The following is a 12,831-nucleotide window of genomic DNA, read 5'->3' on the forward strand; positions in this document are numbered from 1 at the left end:
TTAAAAGAATAATATTTTTTTCATGACTTGACAAAAATTTTACAACTTCCAAAAACTTTCTCTTTTTAGGTTAGTATTTTTCTTTCAGCAGTATTAACCAATTTCCCGTATAGATAATATAATTCTTTTTAAACTTACGGTTAGTTTTGTTTAAGTGGAATCGATTCACGAATATTCAGTGCAGACCTTGTTCTAGCGTCATTCTAGTGATTATTGACTTCTCGGACTACTTTGTACCGTATGTATCTGCCAATAAGTGTGATATTTTAATTCATGCCCACTTTGTAAGTCACATGCTCTAGCCACAATGCACTTAATACAATTATTCAAATTATTTTTTTCAAAATGTATTCTACATGATTATAAAATAAGGGTGTAAGGATAAAATATAACTTCACACAATAAAAAGTACTATTAAACAGTTCCCTCTATTAGTTTTCTAAAAATACTTTGTGAAGTATTTTACCGATTAGTAAATGTAGACAGCTTAAAAGTTTTAAATACCTAATACCGCTTGGTTTGTGTTCAGTTTTAGTATCTTCAAATATGGAACATTTTTTATGACTACATTACTGTGGTAAGTTGCTATAAATCGCATAAACATCCTTAGCGTCGAGTCATGAAAGTGCTGTTTTATCTCAAACTTGGTTTTAGCACTCTTGCTTTCACTTATTTACTACACATATGATAGATACCGTAGATACGATATTTTGCCTAGTGCACTTTTCCCGAACCTATAGATGTTGCATAGATGAGTTTTTACACATAATTAAAATCTTGAACAACGGATGCATATTTGAAAATAACACTAATAATTTATTTTTAATTTTACAGATTTTTGTAATATTACCCAAAAAAATCGTCATGGAGTCTAATACTAAGTCAAAGGTAAGAATCTCAGAGTTGCTGCTCCTTTTATTGGTTCCTACGAATATTTTTGGTATTATAACATAACATTACAATAGTAAATTCAGTAGCACGCTTGTACAATGTTGCATACAGAAAATCATGTTGTTAACTATTTACAATTTTTGTCATCACTTCGGTTTATTATTAAAAAACTTGGCAAAGCTACAATGTGCTTTCACACAAGTTCAACTATAACATGTGAGGAAGGGCTATGTTCGGGGCAACCGAACATTTTATACTCTTGCAACTTGCAAAAATCAAAGCCGGGGAAATACTTTAGGCGTGGTTATTGTCCGATTTAACTACCAAATTTAGTCGGGTCTGAAAATACAGATTTTCGCCAAAAAGACACACCGGCTCCATCGCGATGGTAAGTCTTAATGTCTTTGGCGTGTTAAGTTATTGATTTATCGCACTTTTAGTAGTTTTTAAAAGTACCATTATATGGGGAGTGAACGGGGTTTTCATCCGATTTCGTCCTTTTTTACAATATTGGTAGAATTTCTTATAAAATTTGTTCTGAACGAATTTGGTTGTTGTAGTGGTTTAGGAGATATAAACATTAAACTTATTAGAGGGCGGAACCACTCCCACTTTTTAAAATTTTTTTCCAAAAATTGCCCATGGCTTTATATCTTAATTTAGTGCTTAGTTATGGCACTTTATATGTTTTCGGTTAATGGTGATTTGTGGGCGTGGCAGTGGCAGTGGTCTGATTACGCCCATCTACGAATCATTCATCATTTTGTTTAATTCTCAATTGGGTATTCTACGATAATTATATCAAATAAATAAACAGTTGGTTAATCCCTTAAAGAGAGAATGTGTAAATTGCGAATACATATCTGTACCTTGCATTTTGATGGCATTGTTAGGGGTATTATATTGTAATACTGCAATGTTCAACGCTTTTTCTCTAATGATACTTAGTACAAAATATATGGTATGTGATACATAGACATAAACCTTGAATTCACCACATTATAAAAATTTTTAACATTTAATACCACTTTATCAGTATTCTCTATGAATATACTATATTTAAAAATATCTGTGTTATACGCAGAAATTTCGATAAACTGCGAACTATTTATGTGATTGCATAGAGAGTACGATAACACTAATAAACACGTAACGATTGTCTGTAGCTAAAGTTAAAGAAATTGAAGTACGAAATATCTTAAAAAAATACCGAAAATTTAAAACTTCAAGAGTTTAGAGAATCCAATTGTCATCATTTTTTATTCGGTTAATTTAGATTCCTCTGAAGAACGATAAAATATTTAGTTGTATTCATTTCTTACTTTGTCTGTTGAAGCCGTAACGGTTATATATGTTTTTATGAGCTTGACGATTTTCGTTTGTTAAATTAAATGGATCAACGCATTTTTTCTTGAATTCTTGACCAAAAACAATGCTATAACAATACCCCAGCTTTCATATTCGCCAGACATGGCTCCTTGTGATCTTTCTCAAATTCAAAAAATTAAAGAACCTTAAAGAGATGTCGTTATGCAAGCATAGGAGACATTAAGAGAGGCGGAGTAAAGCCTTAAAGGCAAAAAAGGATATATTTGTGTTTTTTTGCGGCGACATGAGTTATATTAGGTTGTCAAAAAAGTCTTGCAGTATTTCGCGCTTGGCGCTGAGAGCGCGTAGTTCTAGTTTTATTTGTCGCATCGAGTCATGCTATACCTTTTTGGAAAGCTCATTTCACGCGCTAACACGTGTTTGATTGATTGTCGTTTCTTTAAAGTCGATCGTGAGTTATAGCGTCACAAACGTGGAGCAAAATAAAGAGAAAATACGGCATATTTTACAGTACTACTACGATAAAGGCAAAAATGCATCTCAAGCCGCCAATAAAATTTGTTCAGTTTATGGACCCGATACAGTTTCCATTTCCACCGCACAACGACGGTTTCAACGTTTTGTTCTGGTGTAGAGGTGGTCGAAAATGCGCCACGCTCCGGAAGACCTGTCGTCGAAAATTGCGATAAAATCGCTGAATTGGTCGAAAGAGACCGGCATAGTAGCAGCCGTAGCATCGGTCATGAGTCAACAAAAAAATTTTTATGAACAATTGAAAATTTAAAAAAAAATTCAATAAAAATACCGCAAGACTTTTTTGACAACTTATTTTTTGGAAGTGATTGGTAATAAAAGTTGGTAGGTAGATTGATAGGTCGGTGATGGTCTGAATTTAAAACTTTTCAAGACTGGAAATGGTATCATAATATTGGAACATACCACAAGGTACGGAAGTGGATCCATCTAATATTCCCACAAAACTGTACTGAATCAATAAAGCAGCATCCATGCGAGTACTTGATATCAAATTAAATTTTCAGTACTTAAGCAGCAGCTGGCACATATGCACCCACAACTGACCAAACATACTTTTCTACTCCAGAAGTTGATTTTATCACGTGCTGACCATTAAATTTTCACTGCAACCGAAACTGAAAATCACCAGCGGTAAAAATTTTAAACCCTTTTGAGTTGCAGACGAAAGCAAACATTTGTCACACAACATGTTGCAACATGCAACATACATCCTGGCGGCTATTAAATGGCAATGTACAGGATTTTCAAATTGAGGTGATTGTAATGAGTAAACTGTTCTACAGCTGTTCCATTCTCGGGGCCTCCTTGTATGCAGTTCAATTAAACACTAAAACCTGCATTTAAATTAATGACACTCTGGACCACAATGCACAAACATACATACTTCGCTACTTATGTTTGGAGTAATTGCATGGCTAAGCGTTTTATGGCCTTTTGTGGCAGGCAAAAGTGTATGAAAAGGACCTATAGGTAACTATCTACATATAGTCACATATACTATACATACTATCAATAATATATACATACATATGTGTATGTTTGTATTTCACGCTGTACTAGCAGCTGCTGACTTTTGCCACCACAGCCCTTTTTCATTTGCTGCTCTTACTTTTGTATTTGTTGTAGTCGCAGTTTCAGTTGCCACCTTTTGAATTGTTGTCGTAATACGCGATGTATGTATATAAAACAACAATCGGACAGCTGTTTATTTTGGTTTTGTTGACCTTGTTTGTGGCCTCTTGCCGCAAAGTCTTCACGGGCCGCCAGTTCGGCAGCGTTTGTTAGTTGTCCTGTGCATTGTATTGTGTAGAGAATATAGTATGTAGAGAGTATAGTATTAAATACAGATATCTGCCGCATTTTTCCGTCAATTGTTTGAAGTTTTGTGGCCTAAATGTTGCATGTTCATTGCCTGCATTCTCCATATCCTTTTTATGTCCTGTTGCCATAAAAATAAAACCGCAAGCTGCTAGCGGGCTAACTGCTGAACTGACTACATCACTTCCTTCCTACCTTCCTGGCTTCCTGTGCGCTCCACTGCCTTTCACTTTGCCAACAAATGAAGTGAAAGTCAACTAACTATACAACTGCGGCACACACGTTATCTATGTATGTATCTACATACAAATAAACATATGTACATTCAAGTAATAACAGTAATTCTCATGTCCAAAGTGTTGCTGCAACACTTCCTGCAGGATCCTATTTGCCTTTAAGGACAATAACATGAAAAAGTGTCACAAAAAATGTCCCGAAATATAATTAATTGGAAAATTGACAGCTTAATTGACACCTTTATTCAGAACATAACATTAAAGACAGCAGTGAAATTATATTGTAAAAGATACGAAAATTTGGCTGAGGCCTAACTACGTTCAGCATCGCAATGCAAGCTGCAATTGGAGATATGGCATGTGTTTTCAGGTATTCTTTACGAGAGTTTATAAAACGAAGCAGAATTTTTATATATTTTTATTTCCTCTTTGAGTTATCTGGGGAGCTCTCCATCAACTCTAACTTCAAGTTAGATCACAGTAGTGCTTTCAACCGGATACGGCTACCATTAGGGTAGTAGTAAACGTATTTTCAGCTACCTCTACAGAGCTATGTACAAGTATTTCCTCAAACCTAGTCAAAGAGAGAATCATGATCTAATCAGCAGTAGCATCAAACTCCTTTCGTAAAACTCACTAGGTTTGGTGCTGGATCACAGCCTGGAATTAAAAACGAGTCAGTACTCCATCTTCAGCTCTGTAAGCGCTGGTGAACGATCAGAACTTGTGTGGCTATGAGATTACTCCGCCTAGAGTGAACCGAAAGATGTGCTCTGTATCATTGTCTCTGCAAGGTATTCTGATTGAATGAACACTGCCCAATTGGCTCACATACGAAGTGCCTAATATATTTTTTCGGGCGCTTTTTGCTAAAGTTGTTTGGAAGAAGGTAGGGTGGAATCATAGGCAGGTGAACCTAGTAAACTGGCTGGGATTAATATAATATTAATTGCCTTAACAAACTTGTGAAAATCTCAAAACGCTTCGTCGGTCTCTGAGGATTTAATGATTCACTTTAAGAGATTTTTGGGTACCAAAAAGGACCACCGCTTACAGCCAAATCAGATTCAGCGTTATCTTTGACGTGAGGATCAACCCTATTACTTAACCTAACCAGTGTTATCTCAGAGCAAAAAACGAAAACATAATACCATTTCAAAGTATATTTCTATACATTCCAACTCATGTAGTCAGCAACTCATTTAGTCATAACTATGTCTCAGCCAAATCTAAATATTCTAATTTACATGATATTGAGTTAAAATTTACGGAATGCTTTAATATCCCAGGAAAAAGATACGGGAGATGTTTCTCCAAAACAAAAAAAAAAGGAATAATGTAGAGGAAACCAAATATTGAGCAATTTCGTCTTGTGTAGACCGGGGACATTTTTCGAAAATACAGTGCTGTCAAAATTTCAAGAAAGCTCTCAGCAAATGAGCCACCTTATTTCGTAGGTTCGTGACCCTTAGAGTATATAGGCGAACCAGTTTTTGAGATATCGCTCTGAAATTTTGCCCATGGCATTTTCTCCCAAATAAGCTGCTACTTTTTCGAAACCATCGATATCGGACCATTATAGCATACGTTTTTAGTATTTTTCTCACAGATCACGTGTGGGTCGTGTCAAGAGGTCATGCTATTTTTGTTTAGTACTCAATGGCGACCGTTATCGCGCCATAATAACCGACTGTTTGATTCCTGACATTGATGCTCGCTATCTCATGAGTTTATGGATCAATCAAGGAGCTTATGTTTCAGGCCGGTCGATTGGCCATCAAGACCGTATGATATCACACCGTTATACTTTTTTCTGTGGGGATATGTAAAGTCTAAAGTAAATGCAGACATTCCCGCTTCGATGCAGATCTTGGAGCAAAACAACACACGTGTCATTCGTAATTCACCAGACGAAATACTCGAATGAGTCATCGAAAGTTGCACTCAACAGATGGACCACCGGAGACGTAGCCGCTTCCAACATATGAAAGAGATAATCTTTAAAAACAAATGCCAAAGAATGTTCTTTAGAATAATATTTAACATTTGATATTAAATTTGAATTTTCTGTGTTTTTTCTTTAAAAAATTAGGGAACCTTTAAATGGATCAGCTTTTAGTTGACCAGATAGCTTCGCGAAAATTGGTAGAGATTATTGTTCAAGGCAAAGTTAAAATATCAGAAGAAATTTTCTAGATCGGACGATGATAGCATTTATCTGCCTTACAAACGACTTTTTTTAGTTTTAAATGGTTTCCAACTTCGGTACAATTTTCGAATTTAAAGTTTTTTCTTGTTATTTTTTGTCAGTTAACTTTTGAGCGCAGGAGAGCCGAATAAACAACGGGCATACATTGAATATACTCGCATAATCATGCCTAGATAGAAAGGAAGCTGTGTCACCATACTATACTGGGATATATTAGGTTGTCAAAAAAAGTCTTGCGGTATTTTCGCTAGTTGACGCTGAGAGCGCGTAGTTCTTGTTTTATTCGTCGCATCGGGTCATGCTATACCTTTTTGGAAAGCGCCACGCGCTAGCACGTGTTTGATTGATTATCGTTTCTTTTAAGTCGTTTGTGAGTTATAGCGCCACAAACATGGAACAAAATACGGCATATTTTACAGTACTACTACGATAAAGGCAAAAAAGCAACTCAAGCCGCCAATAAAATTTGTGCAGTTTATGGACCCAATACAGCTTCCATTTCCACCGCACAACGATGCTTTCAACGTTTTCATTCTGGTGTAGAGGTGGTCGAAGATGCGCCGCGCTCCGGAAGGCCTGTCGTTGAAAATTGCGATAAAATCGCTGAATTGGTCGAAAGAGACCGGCATAGTAGCAGCCGTAGCATCGGCCAAGACCTGGGCATGAGTCATCAAAAAAAAATTTTATGAACAATTGCAAATTGAATAAAAAATACCGCAATACTTTTTTGACAACCTAATATTATTGAATTCAACTGATTAACTTTGTTGCTGATTTCAAATGAAAAATTTTTAATGCAGGCAGAAAAGTTCCGAAACGAACATTGCAATGGATTGCTATGAAAGTGACTAAACGCGCAGACATCGAAATGTAAATAATCAAGCGACTTGACTACATGAGTGGATACATATAATATTTTTGTTCACATATGTAAAAACACCCATACGAAGCTTACTGATAGAACCATTGAATGCCACTGAGACGCCCTACACATAGCATATAAATTCTTACTACAATACAACATATGCAAGAATTCACACATGCGCAAAAGGACGCATAGGATTACCAGGATGCCTACTGATGCTGTCGCCACAATTACGGCGACCGAGGGTGCTACTAATAATAGCAAAAAAACACTTGAGAGGGGCGGTCAAGCGTATGGGGTTCCTAACGACAAACAGATGCATTTAGAAGTGTGTATAATAAATAATATGCAGTCTACAAATTATTTTACGGCAGCTCGGCAGATTCAAATTACTATTCAGCACAATAAATGAATGTTAAGGACATGTAAGGATATTCATGAATGTGTGTGTAGTGCAAGGACCGCTTCTGGGTTGCATTCGAGTGTGAGCATCAAATTGCAAAGATTGGGTTTGCTTCGACTGCACACCAAACAACACAAGTACCTTTACAAATTTCGACACCAGTACCGAAAAAAAGGAGAAAAAAATGTCGTTACTCTTTTGTTTACGTCGTAAGCCATTCAGCCACGCCTTAAATATGTGTTATTGTTATTTGCTTTAAATTTTTTTATACAAAACTTTTCAACTTATGTTTTTTTAACAGAAATTCGAAACTTGCTCAACCACTTGGGCGTCTAACAAAAAATTACTGAGGACAACCCTTATAAACGCTTAATTTTCCAGTAACTGCAACCACCAAACATCACAATGAATTCTAACAGTTGCGCATGTGCATTAAGCAAAGTTGTTGTAAATGCAATGCAAATAGTGTTTTTATCTTTTTCGCTGGGCATTGACTCTCAGCAACATTTGTCAGCAATTTATATTATCCAGCGGCGATATGAAGGTATAAATTTCGCCTGTTTAATTGCGTCACACAGTTGTTGTAATTCTCAATGTTGCGGTTGCAATTGATTGATGATGCTGGCAATTAATGGCGTGTAAGGGGCTTAGACGAAGTGTGAAGGGGGTTAAAGTTGTGGTTTATGTAAACAATTCCACTAAAATATTCGAATTCGAAACAGTTAATTTGATGGTCCAAATATTGTATGAAAAGAACATGTGGCACCATTGGGAGGATATTCTTGCCATACAGCTAACGATGATTGTGTTTTGGATGCGTCAAAATTTTTTTTACAGATTTCTAATGAAAAAAGTAAGCATTATATCGACATTTAATTAAAAAGTTTCTGAAAATTCGAACGCTACAAGTTGAATCCGGTCTGGACTTTTAATTGAGCTATAGTTTTTGTTATAGCGTTAAAAAGCATTCCTTCAATAATTTTGAGGAATGCTGCAAAGGTCAGATATAGTTATATACTATATATATGCGGTTACACAATTTCTTGAAATAAGCGAAATTCAACCTTTTCTTACAATAATTCGGTTATTGCACGTGCTGTATGACACGTAGCCCCGCCTTGTTAGAGCCAGCTGCTGTCAAAAGAAGTACAAACTGTCAATTTAGATGGATGTAATGGTTGTTCATGAATAATTTGAGAACTTTCTTCGCACCTCTTTCATTGGAGAAAATGATTTTCTTAAAACATCTTTGTCGTTTTCAAGTTGCTCCAAGATAAAATCAACAAATTCACGACGTTCACGTTGTTCCAATGGTTTCAGTTCTTGAGTGAGAACATTTTTTTATGGATGCAAGCCAAAATCCGTCTTGGAATCGACAATGGTCGTCAGCAGAATTTGTAATATTTTCATTACTTCGAGTGGCCCATTGTCTTGTTGGCAATTGAACATTATGTAAAGAATATGTACGCTCGAAATTTTCAACAATTCAACGAGTGGCGAGTACAGGTGGATTTTTATTACGACCGTAAAATGGCAAAAGTGCACAAAAGTTGCAATTGGAGAACGAATATTTTGGTAATAAAATTTTATATTTTGTAAACGTTGTTCTTGCGTATAATATATCTTTCCATGATTAAATTGTAAACATTATAGAATGGAATGAAAAAAATACAGATACATATTAAAGAAAATTAAAAGTTGATCTGGTTTTAGTGATATGAACGTATTTACTAAAACTGTAAAAATGCCAAAGAGCTACTAAAGCTGTAAAAGCATTTTTCTCGAAAAAATATTTTCAGCGTCGGCGGAGAAAATGTCGTCAAACGACATGCTTGAAATTTTCTCACCACCTTCCAAGGACTTTTTTGGGAAGCAATTAGAAAAAGTCAAAATTTTACCAGTCATTCGATCATTACCTGTTTTCATCTATATTAATAACAATTGTTTTTAGTTTTCGAATTTGTTGGCGGTAAAGATATCCTTTTTTCGGAGGTGCTCCTGAAGATTGGCAACGGAATCAAGGTAATAATCAAGAGTTATGCCAATTGCACATTTTTATTTATTTATTTAATAAAATTTCTCTTTCAAGAAATTAACAAAAAGCTTTTCTTAATTATGAGTATAGGTAGGTAGGCAGGTAGGAGTGCAGCCCTAACGGGCTCAATTAGCACTTGATGTGCCATTTTGAAACACTGTTCATAGAACCTCCTGTATCTGCTATTACGTTTCACTTTCTCTCTCAAACCATTTTGTGGTTTCGATGAAACCACTTATGTCCGATATGCTTTTAGTGGAAATCCATTCAAGTTTTGGTGCTTGATGGATTCCAAGTGTTTTGTGTCGGATATGTGCTAGAGCTGGGCATTCGTAGAGAAAGTGGAAGATTGTTTCCTTGTTTAATACTACTCCGCAGCCACGGCAGATGGGCAAACAAATTTTGGATGTGGGTTCCCCAAATGGCCAGTGCCCTATTATGATAGCTGTTACTCTGTAAATACTTTTTCTTGACCTATTTAGTAAGTCATTGGTTCTTTTCCTGTCATATGTTGGCCATAATTGTTTAGATATGACGCATTTTGTACTATTTTTCCACCTGTTATTTGCAGCTTGTTGAGATTGCCTGTTGATTTCTCCTTTGATCGATCCTAGTAGGCTTGGTATTAGCTCCGCCTCGGATTCGTTGAGGAAAGCTCCTGCCTTTGCCAACTCGTCTGCTTTTTCGTTACCGAAAATGTTCCTGTGGCCGGGAACCTAGATCAAGTTTAGTTGGAGCTTGTCTTTTAGTGAGCTTAGTGCTCTCTTGCAGTTGCGAACTACTCTGGAATTTGTCATGGGTGAAGACAAGGCCAGGAGCGTCGCCTGGCCATCCGTAAATACAGTTGTTTTATTTGTATACCCGTAGTTTTCTAATAGAGCTTCGCAGGCTTTTTCTATGCCTAGTACTTCTGCTTGGAAGATGCTAGCCGAGTTCGGTAGACGTAGACGGTAGATATGCCTAGATCAGCGGAGAATACCCCCGTGCCTACTCCACAGTCCGTTTCGACCCGTCGGTATAGACTGAGATGGTATCCTCCTCTCCTATTGAACCTCTTCTCGTCTAGATGGTATCCTCACCTGGAAGTGTCTATTGAAGTCCAGCTTTGGGAGAATGTAGTCCGATGGTGAGCTTGTTTAGGATAACACTATGTCCGTAGTTCTGCTGATTCCAACCTCCCAATTCTTTTATTCTTATCACCGCAATAGCTGCTGTTTTGTGAATAAAAATGTCCATTGGTTGTTGATGCAGGATCACAATGAGCGCATCAGTCGGACATGACCTGATTGCACCAGTAACACCTGCACGTACTGATCTTTGTACACCATTTAATTTTTTAATGTTATATTGTTTCTTTAGCGCTAGCCACCATCCAGAGCTCCATATGTAAGTATAGGTCTTATGACAGCCGTATACATCCACATGATTATATTTGGTTTGAGGCCCCAATTCTTGCTGACGATTCTCCCACAAGTATAGTAGGCCATGTATGCTTTATTTATTCTTTTTTCTATATTTATTTTCCAGGAAAGTTTGGTGTCAATCTCCATCCCCAAGTATTTAGCTGTGGGGGATAGTGTGAGTGTTGTACCGTTTAGTACCGGAAGTTGAATTATGAGTATAAGTTACAATAAAAATTTTCATGACTGCCAATAAGTTTTTAAAAAAAATGTCCTTCTAATACAATGCTGCCAAATGTCTAGATATATTAATTGTCAAAGTTAAATTGAGTGAACTAAACTAAATTACTTAATTTACAACTTAATTGCCACAGTTAATTGAGCTGTTAACCAGTATTATTGAACAGGGTGAGGCCATTGCTAAAATGTGTATTTTAAACTAATTAAATATGCAGGATTTTAACAGGAAACATGAAAGCAAAATCAAATTTTTAAAATTAATGAGATGTACCCCTCGAATCAGATGTTCAAAGTGAACCCCAGCTGGCATTTAATACAAAGCTTTCATCTGAAAGGTAAGATTTTAACCGATATCGAAGTCAGTTTTGATTGTTTAGATTTTTAACTATTGATAAAATACTACGTATTTAGCACTCAGATATGTTGTAAGAGCTAAGTATTAGGCCTAATAAAAAGTGAACAAACAGGTCAAAACACTAAAACTAAACTATTTGTGATATATCTTTCAATATCTTCAAGACATAGTAGATGTCTGCAAGTTTGTACTTTGAAACAGCTCTTTAGATTTTTTATCTTCTCATATCCATTCTCATTAATATCACAAAACATATTTGCCAACAATGAAGAAATAGACATAGCTTACTAAAAAACTATAAAGAAATAAATGAGGGCATATAAAAACATAATTGACAATTATTTCTAAACCGTTTTTACATATTTTACCTACTCTAGTACTTTAGGAATCACTTTTGGAATTAAATTAGTAAGTACATACATATGTATGTATTTATATATGAAAGTGTGTTTAAAGTATTATTTGAGGAGTTCAATGGCTTAGTAGAATGCATGACAGCTGTATAAATTTAAAACCTGTCAGGGATAAGCCCAAAATTAAAGAAAAAAAAAATTTCGAGCAATCGTCTGATCTCAATAGTAAAGGTAAGTTATCTATAGGTATGTTTCTAATAAGAAGAAACTTTCAAGCAAATTTTCAGAGTAAGTTAATAAAGGCCGAATTCGTCTATAACCCTTTCTCGTTCAAAAGCGAAGGTGTAACTAAGTAGTTATAATTAATAATAACATTCGAAGTTTCATATTCATTTTATCACGCATTTGTCAAATCTTAAATTAAAAATGCGTTTAATGGTAGCTACGTACATATACATATACATAGGCATTCTTATTTTTTATTAGCAATTGTTTGGTCCTAAAAATACTTTTTTTGGAAATCAATCAACTGTCAACGCGTTCTCATCATTTATAACAATACTTAGGAAACTATTCACTTTTCCTAAAGATGTAGAAAAAAAGAAAATGTACTGAAAGATTTAATTACCTTCATTAGGGTAGTTCTTAAAACATAGCATAA

This window comes from Bactrocera latifrons, unplaced genomic scaffold, assembly GCF_001853355.1.
Source record: "Bactrocera latifrons isolate USDA-ARS-PBARC rearing strain unplaced genomic scaffold, ASM185335v1 scaffold_39, whole genome shotgun sequence".
Lineage (NCBI taxonomy): Eukaryota > Metazoa > Arthropoda > Insecta > Diptera > Tephritidae > Bactrocera > Bactrocera latifrons.